The sequence below is a fragment of the Eleutherodactylus coqui genome, chromosome 4, assembly GCF_035609145.1.
Source record: "Eleutherodactylus coqui strain aEleCoq1 chromosome 4, aEleCoq1.hap1, whole genome shotgun sequence".
Classification (NCBI taxonomy): domain Eukaryota; kingdom Metazoa; phylum Chordata; class Amphibia; order Anura; family Eleutherodactylidae; genus Eleutherodactylus; species Eleutherodactylus coqui.
Genome location: NC_089840.1, coordinates 182,731,275 through 182,753,197, shown reverse-complemented (window position 1 = coordinate 182,753,197; position 21,923 = coordinate 182,731,275). Strand labels below are relative to the sequence as shown.

General features: G+C 43.8%; 1 long non-coding RNA gene across 1 annotated transcript; it reads left to right on the top strand.

Annotated features, from left to right (window-relative positions):
* The first annotated feature begins 5,686 nt into the window (after positions 1-5,686).
* LOC136624803 (uncharacterized) lies at positions 5,687-19,672 on the top strand. Its single transcript, XR_010792432.1, has 3 exons — positions 5,687-5,845; positions 18,294-18,368; positions 19,516-19,672. It is a non-coding gene; the product is annotated as an uncharacterized lncRNA (long non-coding RNA).
* Positions 19,673-21,923: the final 2,251 nt, after the last annotated feature.

Sequence of the window (21,923 nt, the reverse complement as noted above, 5' to 3'; positions counted from 1 at the left end):
CCACCACATTACCACCAATGCGGTTACTGTTAAGGTGCATATAACCAGTCTGACTGGGGCATGCAGACACCTTGACAGAATGAATAGTGTGTGGCACATAGGTTCCCCATTGCTATGCCCACGTGTGCAGCTCCTGATGGCGGTGGCACAGGATTGTATTTCTCATTGCTTCTGTACAGCATTGTGGGCTATCGCCCCGCCCCTATTAAAGAGGGTCGCTACCTAGCCGTGCCAACCCTGTGCAGTGTGTGCCTGCGGTCCCTCGTCGTGGCAGACGCACTTCTAAATAGACATGAGGGTGGTGTGGCATGAGGGCAGCTGAAGGCTGCGCAGGGACAGTTTGGTGTGCGCTGTGGGGGGGAGGGGGTGCGGTTGGGCAGCATGTAACTCAGGAGAAGTGGCAGTGGAGTGTCATGCAGGCAGTGATTGTGCTTTGTTGGAGGTAGTGTGGTGCTTAGCAAAGGTATGCCATGCTAATGAGCGCTTTTCAGAAGTAAAAGTTGTTGGGAGGGGGGGGGGGGCCCACTCTTGCCGCTATTGTGGCTTAATAGTGGGACCTGTGAACTTAGGATGCAGCCCAACATGTAGCCCCTCGCCTGCCCTATCCGTCACTGTGTCATTCCCATCACTTTCCTGAATTGCCCAGATTTTCACACATGAAAACCTTAGCGAGCATCGGCGAAATACAAAAATGTTCTGGTCGCCCATTGACTTCAATGGGGTTCGTTGTTCGAAACGAACCCTCGAGCATCACGGGAAGTTCGTTACGAATAACGAACACCCGAACATTTTGGTGTTCGCTCATCTCTAGTAGCGACGCAATCGCGATATTGCCGCGGAAAAATGCAGCGATATTGATGAGATTTTCTCTCAGTGATATCGCTGTTGCCCGCGTGAAAGAGGCCTTATATTTACCTCCCACAGTGTCAGCGCTGAAAGCTTCCGCTCAGTGAATTGAGTGATGTTGCTAAATAGTCGGCCCATTATGAAATAAAAACAGGTGGACTACTCTGCAGCGCCGCTTAATACATTTAGTGGCGGCTTCCAACCTTGATATTAGGTGAACAACAGGGGAGGTAAGTATAACACATCCCTGGACTCAGTAGGTCACCTACTTTCAGACCATAGGCTCGTAGGGCTGAAAGTAGGTGACAGATTCCCTTTATGTATTGGATAAACAAGGTTCATGACAGAAGTGTTTTTATTAGGAAGCTATACACTGGAACACAGGGGACAATCTGAGATTAGTTGGAGAAGATCAAAATGAAATATGTTACCGAAAGAGTAGTAGATGCTCAGAACAAACCAGCAGAGGTGGTTGGAAAATCATGGGTGTAACTATAGAGGATGCAGGGGATGCGGTTGCACCCGGGCCCAGGAGCCTTAGGGGGCCCATAAGACCTCTCTTCTCCATATAGGGAGCCCAGTACTATGAATAAAGCATTATAATTGGGGGCCCTGTTACAGGTTTTGCATTGGGGCCCAGGAGCTTCAAGTTACACCTCTGGATCTACCTTAGGGCTCTTTCACAAGGCCATATTCTGTATTTTGGTTTGTGAATATGCAATGTATTCATGGACTGAAATACACTGATTCTCTGCGCATACCTGCCTAAGGACTCCTGTACACGAGCGTAGAAACTCTTGCAAGAGAATGACGATCTTGTGCTCTGAATGGAGCGTCATCACATGTTCTTGTGTGTGATTAGGTGCTGTTTACTGTACTTTTTTGCGCAGCCGAGCCTGTTCAAATTTGTGTGGGACACACCCACGCTAGTTTTGAACCGTTTTACTAGCCTAATTAGTCCCCGGGGTTATCCAATACCACCACTAGATCGTGCAGTTACACGAGTGATTTCTCGCACACGGGGTGTGCATTTGCATACTCCAATAAATTCTTATGGTGGTTTGGGTGCACAAATACTCACAATAAGGCCGCCTGCAGATGGGCAGAAATTCTGCGGGATTTCCGCCGCTGGAAGCCTGCATGGGATTGCGTTAACAAACGCAATCCTATGCAGACGGCCGCGGTTTGGCTGCGCGAAATCTCGCGCGGTAAACAAACCGCGGAATGCTATATTTCTGTGCGGGGCTCGAAGAGCCCCGCACAGAACCGTCACTGCCCGGCCGCCGGCTCCGGTCATCACATCAAACAGCCGGAGCCGCGGGCGCGGGTGAGTACACGCCGCTGTCTGCAAGCGCTCGGGTCGGGTTCCTCGGCGAGAATCCTCGCAGTCGGATCCGGCCCGCCCGTCTGCTGGCGGCCTTAAAGAGCATGTTGCGTATTTATGTGTGAGTTAAACAGCCCTAAGAGAGAAATGAAAAGAATATAAGGAAAGACCGAGTGGAACATGGGGCCATTATCTACTTCATTTTCTATGTTTCTGTGTTTATGTTGCATCTGCAAATGCCACAAATAATGTGTGTCCACTTTTACTTCTTTTAGCATCTGTTTTCCATATTCATGACAAAAAAAAGTTACAGGCCCCAATCTGTTTTTTTCTGCATCTCTTAGCAACTGAATCCTGAAATGTGTTGCTTGTTTTTTTAATTTACATCCCCGTTGCTTTGAATGGGCAAGTCTCATCCACAAATTGGGTCAGAATAGTGCATGCTATGCTTTATTGCCACATGATCCATGTATCCATGTAAAAAATGATATGTAAATTGACACATTGACTATTATCTGTCTGTAAGCCATCAGGATCTTGTAAAGTGGGACAGCACCCTGATCAAAAATACCGGCAAGATTACGCTATGTTATAAATGTTACGTTACATTAGGCGCCATAAGCCTATGGTCACTGCAGCTGTAGGCTCTTTCACATTGGCGTATGTGCGATTGCACACGACTCAGTGCATCTATTTGCACTAAGAACAATGCCTGCAGGGTATGCTTTTTGCGCACAGGACACAACCACGGCCCAATTTTAAAGACAATTTAACCTAATGAATTCCAAATGTGTTCTTTTTCCTATGAAATTAGCATATTGCATATCTGGCGTACTGTGTGCACATTTGTGCACCCCTTTAGGCTTCTATAGGGACCTTTGGTGCGCAATGCACATTAAAGCAGTGCATTCTGCATTTTTCTTTTTCACACGTGCAATACGTCTGCAAAAAAAGAAATGTGAACGAACTCCTTGAAATTAATGGGTTCTATTCTCTGTGTATTGCACACAAAACAGTGTGCATAAATACGCCCATGTAAAGGAGCCCTTAATTTGTCAAGATCACTACTTTGGTGAGTTACAGAGCGACATAGTGTTCATGTCATGGTTTTTTGGTGGTGGATTCACTAATGGAACTGAAATGCAGTCAGAAACATAGAGGACAAGTCAGGGATAAGAACCAGAGTAGAATAACAGATGCCAGGCAACAAATCCAAGGAGTGAGACAGGAGGATAATCCAGAAATAAAGCCAAGGTCAAGGAACAAGAGCCAAGTATCTATTTAAAGGGGTTGTCCCACTTCTAGTTGCTTTGCTCCTGGAAGCAGAGAGCTCCATGCATTGCACAGTGGCCTGGGCTGGTACTGCAGGTTGAGGGTCATTCACTTCAATAGGACTCACTTTGCAGCACCAACTAGAAGCAAGGAGTGGAACAACCCCTTTAATCTTTAGGTAATATGGAAAGGTAGTTGTCTCTCTTAAACCACCAGGATCAAGTGATATCAAGGCGCACCCAATGCAGTCAGCCCTGCCCACTGCTAACAGCAAGACTTCTTGCTGATGTAGGAAAAGGGGAGTTCATTTGCTGAACTTATGGCCCTTCGATGGAACTGGAAGAGATGAGTAACAGCACAATTGGCTCCCCATAAGAGCTTGGATATTTGTGCTTACCTGTTACTGGTGGCGCCTGCTGCTAGGCAGATGCCAAGACATACTTACACAAGAATGCTTGCAGGATTTATTAGGCAGGCTTTTACTTGAGTTTCGCTTTAATTTAGCTTTTTATCACATTCATTTACTGTGAAAAACACTTGCCTATTTGTGCTCCTACAAATAATTTCACCTTCAGCACTAACCCAGGGGGCAAGGTTTCTGATTACAATGCCAGCATAGAAACTGTAGTAAATCACATCAAAACCTGAAGCCTGTGCAGACCTGTCATTATTCTTCATACCTAGAGGCATTCTCTGTGGGGAAATCCTTGCAATTATGAACAGGTCTAACGTTTTGGCTTATGTCTTGAGTAGAAGTCTGGCATAGCGGGTGAATACTAGAATCTGTTAGGCCTCATGTCTACGGGGAAAATCAGGCCCGCCGCAGATTCTTCATGCAAAGTCCCGCAGCGGGTCCCTCCTTTCCCGCGGACATGAGGCCTGAAAAGAAGAATTACTTACCTGTCCGGACGCTGCGGATCTTCCCTCCGTCATGGCAGGATCTTCCTAACTTCGTCCTGGCACATACGCTGTGCACTTCATTTTTTTTTTAACTCCTGCTCTCCCGCTCTCCCGCGCCAGAGAGCAGGAATTCAGCTGCGGGTGTGTCGCGGATCCGGACGGCTTCAATAGGCTTCAATAGAGGGAGACCCGCACTAAAATTGAGCATGCTGCGGGTGTTTTCCCGCACACGCAAACCGCGCATCAAGGGAAAATGATACCCGCAGGTATTTAATTACCTGCGGGTGTCCAATGCATCCCTATAGGGCGCGGATCACGCATGCAGGTGACCTGCTGCAGATCTGTCCCTGTGGACATGAGGGCGTAAGGTCTTTTGTCATCATCTTTTTGCACCCTTCTCTAAGTGCAGGACAAGGTGGTGACACTTATGCTGATTACAGTGATATGTTTGATGTGTGTGGATCTGTGCAGTAGTTTTAGAGAAACTTGCATTCAATCAGCAGCAGCATATGCATAAAGGACTACTTAAAGTAGTCCTGGATATTCATGAGCTGCAAGCTAGTCCCTCCAGCCATTGATTGACAGCTTTCTGTTTATTATTCTGTATAGTGAGAGAGCTGCCAATCATTGGCTGGAAGGTGGGGTGGGCATGACTAGCTTGCAGCTCATGAATATGCAGGATTACTTCAGCGTCTGGCTGTTACTAATAAAATGCAGGTTTCTCCAAAACTACTGCACAGATACACACAGCAGACATATTACTGCAATCAGTGTGACAGGCACTACCCGATGGCGTGAACTGCAAAAACATGGTGACAGTCTTTTTAAATCACCCATGATAGCAATAATAATTAGTATTATTTCCTGTTTATGGACTTTCTTTTACTCTCGCTCCTCGATGTAACACAAACTGTATAGAAACATCTGGGTTTTTTGGGGATTTGTGCTAGTACCAAATAAAACACTGGTTCTTTATGTCTTCCTGAATATTTTTTCAGCAGCGGCTTCCACAATAATATGCTTAGACCCCAAGTAGACTGAAGCTAAATAAGGAACAAAGTAGCAATACATTTGAAGGATGGACAATAATCAAACTATCCACCCACTGCTGAAACCAGACAAACACAGAGGGTCAAATCATTGTTTTGCCACAGGCAAGCCTTTTTTTTATAACTGGGTGGAATTTTCCAGTATTACGGCCGTCCGAGCCTGCAGGGAATAGAAAACAATGCTGCTCAAAAATTAATTCCACCACTTGTTGATATGCCTATTATGACAACCATACAGATGCCATGAACTGTTATCATCATAACCAATGGGGATGTTGTGCGGAGGGGCACACAAGGAGGGGCATCGCTCCTCACATAAAAACACATCACTGATAACTCTGCTAAACAGCTTTATCATCTGTCTGGTTCTGTGCTGCGACAGTTAACGGTTCACATTGGAAGATGTCTTTCCTAAAGAAGGGGCTTGGAGCTGAAGTAAATACGGGTGACATAGGTAAGCAATGCTGACATATCTAATGGGACCAGTACTCATCACATACTTTACATCCAATTTAAATAGTTTTGTAGGAGTTTATAAAAAACATCTTGTAGCAGAATCCTCCTGAGATATGCTGGTTCCCTCATACTTACACCATGACTGCTAGTTGCCTGCTTTGAAATTGCATCATTATTATTCACCAAGTGTTAAAAACGTTTAGCAAAAAGTTTCAGCCGAGTCCGCAGCGATCGCCACTTCAATATGGCAAAGAGTTATCGTCAAATACTTTGCAAAGATATTGAAGTTGGTACATTTTCTGATTTCCATGTACTGTACATGTAGGTTAGGTTTCCGAGTTTAGACTGCACTATTTGGTGTGTAACAGATCTGTTGCAGAGCTAATTTACTGGTTTGTAGGTTGTGTATTCTCCACCTTGTAATAACTCTTCAGTAATGCAAACCTCATGCACTTCTAGATGTCACAGGGAGCAGAGCCAAGTTAAGAAATAGAAAGTAAGTCCACAGCACTCCAATAGTGACCACTTGAGTGGGGAAGACCTCAATCATGGTGGAAGGCCTCTGACCCAAGAGCCATCAGTCATATATCCAAAAGTAGAGCAGATAGGTGCCGCACTCAGGGAATCAGTAGCAGATCCGTTTGTATAAAAAATGTAAACTTTATTTACTCCATTAAAAAGGCGCAAACTACATTTCGACCATATTCTAGTCTTTGTCAAGCATTTTGAATGGAGTAAATAAAGTTTATTCCTGAGTGCAGCACCTATCTGCTCTACTTGGGGAGCTGAGCCAAGTGACATGGAAAACTGCCATATAAATTAAATGGTAGCATAATCTTCATAATCAGAGGGCGGCTTCAGATGGGCGTATGGGCAAATACACACACCACCATGTTTACAGTAGTATTCCAAGCACTACAAGACCTAAGACTGCAGGTCCAAACTTCAGCAAGAAAGAGTAAAATATAAAAATGAAGAATATGAGTTTATGGCTTCAGCACAATGACAGAGCTCGTAAGGATGCCTTCATACCTTCATTAGGGTCAGTTCAGGGTTTCTATCCCTATGCTGCAATTTGAGGACTCTTTCCCATGGGTGGATATACTGTGACGGCATTTTTACGCCTGCACCGTATAAGCGCCTGAATGGGCGTTTTTCCGCGGCCAGCATTTTCTCATCCATTCGCACGACCGTGAGCATCGTTTTTAGCGAAAAAATATGCCGCACCCCAGAAAACCCTCGCTCTGCCAAAATCCTCATTATTCCTTCCAGTGCCTATATAGAGGCACCCGTAAGCTTTTCGCAGTGTTGGACGCAGCAAAAATGCCTCCCCCTCCCTTCTCTTTTCTTGCTCCCATATGAGTCTATAGGATCCGCCGGCATGTATTAGCCGAACCATAGTTCCAGAACTATGTTTTGGCTGCACGTACATATGCCGGACGTGTATATGTTCTTTATTTCACGCTGCCGGCGTATTTACGCGCCATATAGTCGCCCATGTGAACGAATGCATTGTGAAACAATGCTTCACATGGGTAGTATATATACACCCAGGCATAAAAATGTGCCGTATATGCGCTCGTGGGAATAAAGCCTGAAGGTGAGAAACTGAAATTAAATTGAAAAAAAAAACATATCCGTTTTTTTCTCCATTAACTTCAATGGGATTTCAAAAAATAAAAAAAAGCAAACGCAAAGGCTTTTGTTTGCATCTATTCCATTAGGTTTATCTTTTTTTGGACGGAAAAATAGTGTGTATTCCAGGGGACCCGGGATGCATATTGTCCATATATAAAAGATTATTGACTGCCGCTTTCCCTTTTTCAACGTGTTATACAACACATGTCCACGAAAGCCAGTGGGAATTTGCATAAGTTTATAATAATACAGAACTTCAGTGTGTTTACGGTACATTTCCCGGGTTATTTGTCTCTGACACCATTAGAGGGGTTCTTCCCCCAGTTCCCAACTAAATTTTAAAGTTAGCTCACATACCCCAAACATCACATTACATGACCTGTGATGTCACTGGGTCTTCTGGCCCCAGTGATGTTCCATATACAAGTCACATGAACGTGCGGTACTGTATACAGGATGTCACTGGTGATGGTCTGTACAGGGCAGGAGATTGGCTGCAGTGGTCATGTGAGAATACAGGGACATCACTGCTGCAGCCAATGTAAACAAAGACCGGGGGAAGGAGAGGATCCTCGGTACTGGATCAGCAAACAATTTAGGAGATAGTTTTTTTTTTTTATTATTTTTTATAATTCCTTCCAACTTTCATCATTTTTTTAACAAATCATACTACCCCTTTAAATCTCGAGTTCCTTTCTACTAGTTACTACCTTCAAGTGGATGGGGCTGTATTGTAGTTCTGTGGATAGAAGGTGGCTGGGAACATTGCTGTGCTGCGATCTCTTCATTGTAAAAATTGGTAAGGGTCCCAACAGCAGCACACCCATCAATCAGTAATAAAGGAATATGGTAGCGATATTCCATCACTTACAACAGTGGGAAACCACTATAATGCCCATATATTAAAGAGGCCTCCAGCCATTTCTGTGCCTATACAGTGCAGCATAGGACATTAAAGAATAACATATAGAATCTTGCGTATGTGGGTGCTTTGTATATACCTATTTTAATTGATGTGCCATTTTTGAGTTATCCACCATCTTGCCTTCTTGTTCTCCTCTAATATGTTCTTGTAATGCAGCCTACTTTTCCCCTTATGACGGAGGCGGCAGAGTCTTATCATACTGCATTTCCTCCGCTTTGTGTCCTACCTAAGGGCTTAAACAGATGGGCATGTTTTAGTCCAATTATGCAGCCATGAAAATCATGGCCGCATAACAGGATGAAACAAAACCATTGATTTCAAGGGTTTCATTTCCACTATCAAGATTCTCACCCGCTGATACTACGCACAAGAAAGGATAGGACAAGCACAGAGTTTAAATAGTCCAAAAATAAAATGTAAAATGTATGGATGCAACTGAGCATGATGATGCAATGACACTACGTGATTATTGCTGGTGAGTTAGGCCAGCTTCACATGGGTGTAGGCGCATTTGCACATGCCCTTGCACAATGTATTTGCACACTAAACAAGGCTTTTTTGCGTGCCTTTTGGCATATTTTATTGAACTCTTCTTCCCGCTGAGCATGTTCATTTGTGTGCGGCAAACAAACACACCAATTGAAATTGCTAATTAGTTTCAGATGTGTTGTTTTTCCAGTGCATCTCCTTGGGTATTGCACCCCCCATTAATTCCTGTGGGATGCTTTGGTTTACAAATACACAGAAAGATAGAGCATTTTCTGCGTGACTAAAATGCATGCACAAAATACAGAAATGTGAATGAACCCATTGAACAAATACTGTTTCAAGCCGCCCCTAAAGAGAGCAAGGTTGCAAACGTTGGTCTCCATTGGACATGGTTTCCATCATATTTGGATAACAGAATGGCACAGATAACCAAGTTATTCTGACGCCAATAATGATGGAAACCATGTCAAATAGAGACCAAAGTTTGCAACTTTGGTCACGGTTTGACTAATTAAGGTCCACAATTCTGTGTGGGAATCCATATGAATACCGTTTGCAGCAATTCAGACAGACCCCAGGACAGAAACCAGAGATGGAGGCAACAACACTTGTTGAATGTGGCTATGGCGTTCTCTTTGAATATTTAATGTGTGTTACACATATCTAATGGCAACTGTCAGCTGAGTCATGGGATACCTTCTAGTCCTGTCCATTGGTAAAACAGCTTTTTAACATTTTAAGAAGAAAAATAGATTATTTAGAAAAATGAAAGGTCCAGCATAAATGAAGCAGATACTTTCTGCCATAAAGCTGCGGTAATAAATCATTACATTTTGTTTCAATTCCTTGCAATTTTCAAAGCCACATTCTTGCTCGCTAAAACCTGTCCTGATCTGGTCTTCTTGGCACAGGTGCGGCCACACCCTAATAAGATATCCATCTATATCAATAGGACACAATCAGGACAGCTTTCAGTCTCTAGATTTAAACAGGAAGGTTTCCAGTGACACCTGGAAAGGTCTTGTAAATGGTTAGCATCTGGAAGATATAATAGAAAGTTGCATGATCTGAAAATGATCTTTTTTCGTGTAAAACTAGGTCTACGTTGTTATGTCCGCTGGGCACACCTCCCCGCAGGACGGGCGCCGGAACAAGATCCATACTGCGTCTAGCGCAATTTTAGTGGGCAGATGATTATGTTACGTTCGTCCTGGACTGCCAACAAGAACAGGGTTCGGGGGGCAGCCAGAACGGGCGCCAAAACTAGGAATACGGGTGTCTAGATGCAGGACGAGTAACGCATTCAAACTGGATGCGCTGGCAGAAACACCAACAGGACAGTGAACTGCATACTGGGAACTAGACTCATGGACAGACATAACGCAGGGATTGACAAACAACCAAAGCACTCTACTTGCATACCTGTAGACATAAAAAATGGAATTGCTATGAAAATAGCAAAGTTTGGCCAAGTCACTTAAGCCGCAAGCCCAACTTCAAGGGTCCTCATTATCTCGAGGTTCCTACTCTAACAAGACAACATACACCAGAACCCTGCCTGCAAGCAAGGCTATCGCCCTGATAAGGGCTGCTCCGCACTGGAACCTAAGGGTCACACTAGCCCAGAGATGACACACGATCTAGCAGGACAGAGCAAATACAAACTGACATGAAACTGACAGAAAATAAACATAAGAACACACACAGAACAAGACTATCCACACCTGATGTCTGGCCATCTGCACAAACACTGGACAAGACACTGTACACACACAATAACACATACATATACAGGCATGCAGGAAACCAAACCCTAGAGTGAAAGGATACCAGCCTCCTCTTGCAAAGGGGCTGATTCTTTTATATATATATATATATATATATATATATATATATATATATATATATATGCGAAGCAGACCAGTGGGAATTGGATGGCAGAAGAAACTCCACACCCAGCCAGCTCAATTATCCCACACCTGTGAAGCTGTGCACATGGAAACCTGTAGAACCATAGGCTCCAGCAGCGCAACCGAACATATGTGTTATGTCATCATGCACTATCAGGCCCCAGAGATTACGAAGAAAGAATGTCAGACATGTTGATAATATCGTATTAAAATATAATGAATAATAGAATTCAATGGGCAAAAAATACAGCTATGAATAATTAAAAGTGAAGATTTTAAAACCCAAAAAACCTATTAATGCTAAAGGAAATTTAACCCTTTAGTGACCAAGCCTGTTTGCGCCTTAATGACCAAAACAATTTTGGAATCCTGATGTCAGGACTCAGGGTCCGGGAAACTGGAGGTCCCTAAAAATACCCGCAACCCCTGTCTCTACCTACTTGCCCCCCTGGGCAAAGCCCCAGGGCAACAACTGGGCGATGGTCCCTACACTCACTAGGGAAGGGGAACACCGGGACTTACAAATAGACAGACACTGGAACAAACAACAGCAAGGAGAATCAGACTATCCGGGTCGGCAACGAGAGGGTACGCGGTACAAGAGAGTCAGGCAAAGACAACGTCAGGTCCAAAAACAGGGAGTCAGGAGTCACAACAAGAAGTACTCTGGTGTAGTAGGAAGACCAAACTAACACTGGCACTGGAATGCAGATACAATCAGGTTTAAATACTGTCAGAGCTCCCGCCCCAGCAGCTGATTGGGGCAGGGAGTCTGACAGCAGCTGAGTGCACCCAGCAGCACTGGGAAACCAGCCCTGCAGGAGTCAGAGAATGTGACAAATGTCGGGTAGCCATAGTACCGAGGACGCGGTGTGGCGCCACACCCACCGCGTCCCTAGCAATCCGGCGGCGAGGAGGAGCCCGGCGGCCAGGGGAGGTGACGAGGACCGGACCTCCCCTGCGCCGCATGGCAGCAGCCCGTGTGACAGGAACGGCAGTGAGGGCACTAGGGACCCGCGAGTTGCCGGTCCTGATACCTGACATGTGTCACTTTAACATAAAATAACCCTAAATGTTTTGCATATCCAAGTGATTCTGACATTCTGTTTGTTCACCACGTATTGTACTTCATTCAGGTGGTACAAATAGACTAATAGAATTTGTGTATATTTATTACAAGTGCCAAAATTGGGAACATTTTGAAAAAATTTTTATTTTTTCACTTTTTCAACTGTAATATCTCAAATATACGCAAACATACTGTACAAATTTTTGATGATGTATATATTTCCATCTGTTTACTTTATTCTGGATGCACAGTTGAAAATGTTAGATTTTTTAAAACTATTTAGGAGATGTACAAATTTTACAGAATGATCGATACCCCCACAAATAACCGAATTTTAAAAACTACACCCCTTAATGTATTTATTTAGAGGTGTCATGAGTATTTTGACCCCACAGTTTTTTTTCAGAAGTTAATGCAATTTTTACAAATATGTCATTATAAAGACATATTTTTTTCTATAGTGCACATAAAAATGAGGATTTACACCCCAAAATGGATCCCCCTGTTTGTCCCGTGTTCAGAAACATACCCATTGTGGCCCTGTTCTTATCTCTGTATGCACAATGGGGCCCAAACGGAAAGGAGCATTAAGCTGTCTTTTAACTTTTACATGACCACTATTATCCATTGGATAACATGGTCACGTGGCCAGGGACCACTCACTGTGGCCCTCGGGCACTGCTTCAGGCTCTCTACCTTTAGTAGCAAGGAGCAAGGAGATTTTAAATTTCCCGGGCCCTCCCCAGCTTCTGCTTTTGCGTCCGCCATTTTCGCGACGGACGCATGCGCCAAAGCTGGTAAAAGGTCCGCGGATAAAGATCCTGTTGAGGGACATCGCCGGAGGCCTTAGGTAAATAATTTCATCTCCCCTCACAGATCAGGTCCGTGACGGGAGGTGAAACTTTAACTTTTTGTTACTTTTACATGATCGCTGTTACCCATTCAATATCAGCAATCACATGACAAACGACCGGGAGTATACTAGCCAGGAGCAAGGAGTTTTTAAATTTCTTGGGCCTTCCGGCCTTCTGTGCATGCATGTGACGTATAACGTCTGTCATGCATGTGCAGACGCCGGCATCAGGTCCTGGAAGACCAGAACATCACGGGACATCGCAGAGGATGAGGGCAAGTACTCAGCTTCCCTCATGGATTTGATCCGTGAGAGGAGCCGAAACCTGAACTTTTGTTTTAACTTTGTATTTGCTTTAAGGATAACCATTGGATATCGGTGATCACAAAACCGGGGTTGGATATCCAGGCCCCCCATAACAGCTCAAGGTTTCGGCTACCTCCAGTAGCTGACAGCAGGAAGCTGTCATGTCCACAGCCCAAAGGGCTTCAATCCCAAGAGCAAGCGTGTTTTTATGGCCCTGGGGATTAAAGCCCGGCCAGCCAGGATGTAAAAACACTATGGGGTGGTCACTAAGGGAGTAAGTAGTTGATTTTAAATGAGAAAAGAATTCTTGAAGTAAAGGCAACTGATCGCTATTGGTCTTGCTTCTGAAACATCTTGTGATCAGCTGTGTTACCAGCTACAACAGGGGAAATATAATATGACATAGTTGTTATTTAAAGAAATGGCAATCCATGTACTGTATGGATAGACTGAGTCTGCTAGAAAAGGTGTCACTGAGCTGTGGCCAGGGATTATTGTAGCAAGAAAACCCTTTATACTCATGCGAGACTACTAGTATTCTTGAATATTTAGGGTGGCTGCAGACAACCATATTTGCGCACAGAGAATAGAACCCCTTGACGTCAATAGGTTTATTTTAATGAACACCTTCTGTATCGCATTTCATGTATGCCCCAAAAAATAGGTTCTGCTCTATTTTTCTGCGTATTGAACTGCAAAGGCCCCCATAGAAGTCTATGAGAGGTTGTGCAAATGTGCAATTCTGCTAAATAGCCTTTGAAATCATGGCAGTGGTGTGTTGAGTGTGCGTATGAACATGCCTTGTATGCATGAAAAGTACAGTACTATGCGCCAGTATGCACGCAAATCTTCCTTGTTTACTGTACAAATATGTTCTGCCGAGGCGGGCAAAATTGCGCGTATGGTCATGTGAAGCCACTAGAGATGAGCGAGCATACTCGTCCGAGCTTGATACTCGTTCGAGTATTAGGGTGTTCGAGATGCTCGTTACTCGTAACGAGTACCACGCGGTGTTCGGGTTACTTTCATTTTCTTCCCTGAGAAATTTGCGTGCTTTTCTGGCCAATAGAAAGACAGGGAAGGCATTACAACTTCCCCCTGCAACGTTCAAGCCCTATACCACCCCCCTGCAGTGAGTGGCTGGCGAGATTAGGTGTCACCCGAGTATTAAAATCTGCCCCTCCCGTGGCTCGCCACAGATGCATTCTGACATAGTTCAGGGAAAGTGTTGTTGATGCCGGAGCTGCTATAGGGAGAGTGTTAGGAGTGATTTTAGGCTTCAAAAACCCCAACGGTCCTTCTTAGGCCATAGAAATCGCAGATCGCACCTATGTGCGATCTGCGATTTCTGTTCTCTTCTCTATATGCGCTCAATGGGGCCGGCGGCAGCAGCGCCAACCCCATTGAGAACATATAGAAGACAAATCATTCTTCTCTGCCACAGCTGTAACAGCTGTGGCAGAGAAGAACGATGTTTGCCCATTGAATTCAATGGAGCCGGCAATACAGCAGGTTCCACTGAAAGCAATGGGCTGCCGGCGATCGCGGGATGAATTGTCGGGAAGGGCTTAAATATATAAGCCCTTCCCTGCAATTCATCCAGAAATGTGTTACAATAAAAATATATACCGGCGTATAAGGCGACGGGGCGTATAAGACGACCCCCCAACTGTCACCTTATACGCCGGGAATACAGTGGAGCAAAGAATAAAAATCATTACTCACTTCTCCTGGCGTTCTGCGCTGCTGCTGCAGGCTGTCGCTCCCTCCTGGTTCCCGGCAGAGCATTGCTTTCTCTACGAAGGGCTTTAAATCCCCGCCTCCAGAAACGCACGTGCCTTCAGTCAATCACAGCCAATGACAATGATGTCATTGAATGGCTGTGATTGGCTGAAGGCACGTGTGTTTCTGGAGGCGGGGATTTCAACCACTGCGTCCAGAAAGCAATGCTCTGCCGGGGACCAGGAGGGAGCGACAGCCTGCAGCAGCGCCGCAGAACACCAGGAGAAGTGAGTAATGATTTTTATTCTTTGCTCCGCTGTATTGCCGGCGTATAAGGTGACAGTTGGGGGGTCGTCTTATACGCCCCGTCGCCTTATACGCCGGTATATATTTTTATTGTAACACATTTCTGGATGAATTGCAGGGAAGGGCTTATATATTTAAGCCCTTCCCGACAATTCATCCCGCGATCGCCGGCAGCCCATTGCTTTCAGTGGAACCTGCTGTATTGCCGGCTCCATTGAATTCAATGGGCAAACATCGTTCTTCTCTGCCACAGCTGTTACAGCTATGGCAGAGGAGAACGATCTTTATGCTGACAGTGGGGGGGGGGGGGCACTCTTGCCGCTATTGTGGCTTAATAGTGGGACCTGGGAACTTAAGATGCAGCCCAACATGTAGCCCCTCGCCTGCCCTATCCGTTGCTGTGTCGTTCCCATCACTTTCTTGAATTGCCCAGATTTTCACACATGAAAACCTTAGCGAGCATCGGCGATATACAAAAATGCTCGGGTCGCCCATTGACTTCAATGGGGTTCGTTACTCGAAACGAACCCTCGAGCATCGCGAAAAGTTTGTCCCGAGTAACGAGCACCCGAGCATTTTGGTGCTCGCTCATCTCTAGAAGCCACCCTTAACTGCTTCACCAATAAGTGTGGATTCATAGTTTTTGGGTCAGTTTTTGCATGTTCTGTGTAGAGCTGGGTATATAATAGCTGATGTTTTCATTACTAAAGGTATAGCAAACCTTAAAGTGGTTGTCCAGTTGTAAACTATCAATGGCTCTTCACAAGGATAGGTTATCAATAATAGATCAGTAGGGGCCTGTCACCTGTGACCCCTGCTGATCCACTATTTATCAAGCTGATGCATTTGTGTACTGAGCTCTATTTTCACTGCAGTGGCTCGGCTTGGTATTGCAGGTCAAGTTCCTATTTATTGCAATGAGAACTTGGCTTGAAATATCAAGCCGGGCCACTGTAGTGGAAACAGAGATGTCTGCTTCCTGCAGAAAGCAGCTCAGTGCACAATCACAATGACTCAAAGAACACCTGATTAACAGGGGTTCCTGATGACAGACCCCCACCATTTTATTATTGATGACCTATTCTGAATATAGGCCAACAGTAGTTTACAACTTGACATGAGGAGCTGTGATGATAAAAGGCTAAGAGCTTGGTGGGACCTGTTGACAATGAAAAGGAGCAAGATGGAAACACCAATGGTGTAAAAAAAAATCTTTATTGAGAACCAGCAGGTAATGAGTTTCAAGGTATTAAACCTCTTCATCAGACAGCTAGGCAATACAGTTTTAGAAAAAATAGAATACAAAATAATATATGGAAGTAAATATAAGTAAATTCATGGGGAAAAGAAGGAAAAGGAGACGGATAGAAGCTCATAGAGAATAAAGACACATGCATATGAGAATACATGTTAAGAGAAAAAAAAACCTATTGTAAAGAAGTAAACAGCTGATTGCTTTGGGCCTGCGGCAGCAGCCTGACACTGTACCATTCATACACAAAGAACCTACGTATGGGGAAGATAAAAGCTGATTGCTGCAGCAGCCAAATATCACATTAACCAATTACTGATTTGTAAGTGCACCATTTGGCTGCTGCAACAATCAGCGACTTTCTTCAGTAAACACAAGTGCTCTGTGTACCAATGGCACAGTGTGTTGGGACGCTCTGCAAAACACTGGGTCAGCTTCCCCTTTTTTCTCACGTCTAATTGCACCCAGGGCACATGCCCCAATTGTCTCCTCCCCAGCTATACCCCCACTTTTGAACATCAGTCGACTACTGACATGACTGAGGTAGCTGAAAACCTTGGTGTTAAAAGAAAACATTTTGGATGTTTTTGATTGTGAAGGCATTGTGTAGGCTTCAAGAACTCTATTCTGTACTGTGTTTATGTGTGCAGTGATAATTGTATATGTTAGGGTATACCTTAAGGATTCATTTTTCCTATTTGTGTCCCCTGCTTTTTGATTAGGTAGAACCGCACCTCTGAATAGTGTTTGCAGCTTCTGGTCCTTCCATCAAGTGTCAATCATACACTAAAATACATTACATTCCCAGGCACCACACCCAGCAGTGCGCTGATGTGTGTAACCATTGAACACACATACTCACTTACCCATGCTTCACTGGAAGAAACCGGTTTAATAAAGAATCTTAGTAAACCAAAGCTGACATTCCATTATGTATGATGTTGATCTATTTTTTGCCTTTCCACCCTTAGGCTATCTATAGAAACCATCAAACATTTGTACTGTATTGGATATAAAATATAGTGTGACTTTAATGAGATCTCAAATAGTATATAAAAATATACAACAGGGGTAGCAAGCAATCAGCATCTTTTTTGTGTTAAAAAAATGTTTTTCCACTTGTGTGCAGTTCCGTGTGCCATCCGTATGCAGTCCGTATGTCTATTTTTTACTTCCATGTGCCATCGATTTTTACATCCACAAAAACTAAAACAGACCCAATTGTTATTTCCTGAATCCCTCAAGGAAAATGGACAGCACACAAATTGCACATGGACAGCGTCTGAGTGCTATTTGTTTTTTCTATCTCCATTGACTTTAATGGGTGTTGAAGTAATCACCTAATTTAGGTATGATACTCAAAGGGTATCATAGCCTTATCAATCAGGTATGCCTAATTATCATTCGATGCATCTGAGAAGAAAACAATGAGAAACACCTAAGTGATGTTTCTAAGCTCTTCTGTTTTATTTTTCCAATGCAAGCGGTTATATTGTATGGCAACCACCCACAAAGTAAGAAATTCAAAGCCTACAGTATGTGTGATACTTCTCTCTTAGTAAAACATTACAAAGGTTAATTATGACAAAGCTGCTTGCTCAGCATCTGATACCCTGTTAGTAAACTTCACCTACAATGCGTGTCTTTAGCACATGTACTTCTTGCTCTGGACGTGACACTACTGCATAAAATATAATTCAATACTTTCACATGGGCAAGTCTTGTGCAAATCAGAATAGTGCATTCAATGAGATTTTTCACGCAGTCCGTGTTTCCATGAAAATACTCTGTGATGTCTGTTGCCACATGGAATAATATAGATCCATTTACTGTCCATGCGAGGTATGCATAAAAAGCACATGAAAAAATGTTATTGTGCTGGGAACATAATATGAATAAATATGCGCTGCCCACGTATAAATGAAATCTATGAAAAACTAATGGGCAGAATGTAATCCTGATCATATTGATTGCAGTGAAACAAGGAAAAGAAACAGTTCAGGAAGCAGCAAACCAGTGTGTGCAAGAAGGTCAAAAAATTGCTCAAGAAGGTAAGTAAACTCTTCATCCATATCCAAATGCATGTGAATTTCAGCAAGTTGAATCTACAACTCTACAGAATATTTACAAGGTCCATTAATTTATAGAGTTGTAGAGTTGAAAGTCCGGAAAAGTTATTTGTAATCTCCACAGGAAAAAAAACATTTGGACAAAAAACACATTCTAAGACTTTTTCAGTCAACAACAAGGCGTGAAGTAGATGTCCACTCTGAGGTTCAATTCTAGCTTCTGAAATGATGGCAAAGAAAAGAATTGTTTGTAAACGGTGAAACAGTGGAATAATTATAGGGGATGCAGAGGATGCGGTTGCATCTGGGCCCAGGAGCCTTAGGTGGTTCATAAGGCCACTCTTGTCTGTTTGGGGAGCCCAGTACTATGAATAAACATTATATTTGGGGGCCCAGAAGCTTCAAGTTACGCCACTGCTGTGAAGTGTTACCTGGGCTCAACGGTAGAGCAGCAAGCAAGCACCAAAATCTATCAACAGTGGTAAACTTCAAGTATGTAGACACATTAACCAAAAGAAGACAGCTACAACCTAAGGCCGGGCGCCCACTACCAGGTGCCCAACTTGCGCCCAAGAAGCTTGGGTGCAACTTGCATTGGACACCACATGGCTACCTGTCCGAGTGCTCTCCAGTACACGGACAACCTGCATATTGACATGCATTTGCATGTCTTAATTCTCGTCCATGATAGAGACAGGAATTAGACATGCAATACGTTTTTTTCACGCCATCCATGTCTGCTTCAGAAAACTCGGTAGTGTGTGCTGCCTCATTGAATAATATGGGTGTGTATACTGTCCTTGTGGTGTTCGGTTTTTTTTCACATCCAACACACGGATAAAAAAAAACACCAGTATTAAGGTATGTGCAGAAGTACATCCGCACCAAAATCCACACATGACTTTGTTGCAGATTTTGGAGGGGCGTTTGATAGTGGACTTCACTCATTGTATTGCAGTGAATGAAGTCTGTGGTGAAAATTCATCGTAGTTTTGTGACGTATAAAGCATCCTACTTTTCTGCATAGTAGAACCATGAATTTGCTTTCTAGACAGCTGAGCATTTCATAAAGCAGCACACAATTTAACCATAAGCATCTGCTAATACATTTTGTTAATTTCCACCCCAGCCATAGACAAAGGATGTCAAGCTGTTAAAGAAGCTGGAGACAAGGCAGTCGATCAACTGAAGACTGGAATCAAGTATAAGTGAAGACCAGAAGACATCACTTATGAAATGTATCCAACATAATCACTTTAATCATGAATAAATAATATTGGATTATATTATATATACGCCCATTATATCCCAATAACGATAACGGTAATAAATATTTTTGGATAATTGAAATCATGATTTTTTGTAAAAAAAAAAAAAAAGGAGGCTGGAAAGGAGGACGCGATGGCCTACAGATTACATACACCAGTCTTAGTGCTCCTTCACACGAGCGTATTATATTATGTCCGTAATATGGATGGGTTAAAGATGACACTGCAACTGTAATGTCATCAGTGTTTGGTCTGTATTTGCTGTCATTGGTTTTATTTGCTACTGCACAAATATGGATTTGTATTTCCCAAACATTACCAATGAATGTAAATATGGAAGCACATACAGATTACACTCCAATGATATGCAAATGCATCCGTATTTTAATAACTTTTCATAAACTACGATTTGTGTATTTTTCATAAAATTTGAACAAAAGTAGCGAACGCTATGTTTTTTTAAAATATGGTAAATATGACCATGTAAATAGATACATAGATTTCTATGCAGTTCTGCAGTTTATGTGACGGTAAGACTCTACAGAGTGTTCATGTCCATGTTTGACATTACAAAAGGGGTCAAAAAGTAAACCTGGAAGTTACAAGCAAGTAAGTCTTACTTCTATTGTGGGTAAAATGTTTGAGGGGTTTCTATGAGATGCTATCCTGGAGAACCTCAAGGAAAATAGCTGTATAACTCCATATCAGCATTAGGTTTATGAGTAGAGATGAGCGAACCTACTCGGCCACGCCCCTTTTTTGCCCGAGCGCCGCGATTTTCGAGTACTTCCGTACTCGGGCGAAAAGATTCGGGGGGCGCCGTGGGCGAGTGGGGGGTTGCAGCGGGGAGTGGGGGGGAGAGGGAGAGAGACAGGGCTCCCCCCTGTTCCCCGCTGCTACCCCCCGCTCCGCCACGACTCTCCCCGCCCCACGGCGCCCCCCGAATCTTTTCATCCGAGTATGGAAGTACTCGAAAATCACGGTGCTCGATCGAGTAATTACTCGAAATGAGTATATTCGCTCATCTATATTTATGAGAGATCACTCCTGTCAAACCAACCTGATCAGCTTCTACAAGGAGGTAAGTTCTAGATTGGACCGGGGAGAGTCACTGGATCTTGTGTATGTAGAATTTTCCAAAGCGTTTGATACTGTGCTGCATAAAAGGTTGGTATATAAAATGAGAATGGTTGGTCTGGGCGAGAATGTGTGTAAGTGGGTAAGTAACTGGTCAGTGATAGAAAGCAGTGGGGGTTATAAATGGTACATACTCTGATTGGGTTCACTGTTACTAGTGGGGTACTACAGGGGTCAGTTTTGGGCCCTATTCTGTATATATATATATGTATGTATAAAAATAACCTGGCAGAAGGATTTTACTGTAAAATATCAATATTTGCAGATGACACAAAACTATGTAAACAAATTAAAACTACTGAAGATGCAGGGAGATTCCAAGAAAATCTGGATAAGTTGGGGGCAGAAAAGTGGCAAATGAAGTTTAACGCTGATAAGAGGAAATACATGTCACAATTACATACTAAATGGAAAACCACTGGGAAACACGGATATGGAAAAAGAACTTGGGGATTTTAGTTAACTGTAAGCTTAACTGGAGCAACCAGTGTCAGGCAGCAGCTGCCAAAGCAAATAGGATCATGGGGGGCATGAAGAGATGTCTAGGAGCACATGCCGGGAACATTGTTCTTCCTCTTTACAAGTCCCAAAATATTGTGGATAGGTTTGGGCACTGGTACTCAAAAAGGACATATCAGAGCTTGAGCGGATACAAAGGTGGGCAACTAAAGTAATTAATGGAATGGGTGGACTACAATACCCAGAGAGGTTATCAAAATTGGGATTACTGTATATACTCGAGTATAAGCCTAGTTTTTCAGAACTTTTTTTGAGCTGAAAAGCCCCCCTCGGCTTATACTCAAGTCAGGGAAAGCTAAAAAAAAACCCTCCATACTCACCTCCCAGCCAGTGTCTGTGTCTGCGGCGGCGGTGCGTCAGGCTGCTTGAATTCTCTCCGCTGTCATCCCCCACCATCCTCTTTGCTCAGCTCTGTCATCCCCCACCATCAGCACTTTGTAAGTAAGAGCTGTGATTGGATCGAACGCCAGCCAATCACAGCGATACTCGATCACTCACAGCCAATCAAGCTGCGGTCAGTTGTTACCATGCGGCGGCTGCCGGGGCCACGGGTGGTTGGTCGGCGCGGTGCGCGCGCTCGTGGGTAAGGGCGGCGGCGTGTACACGGGCGTCT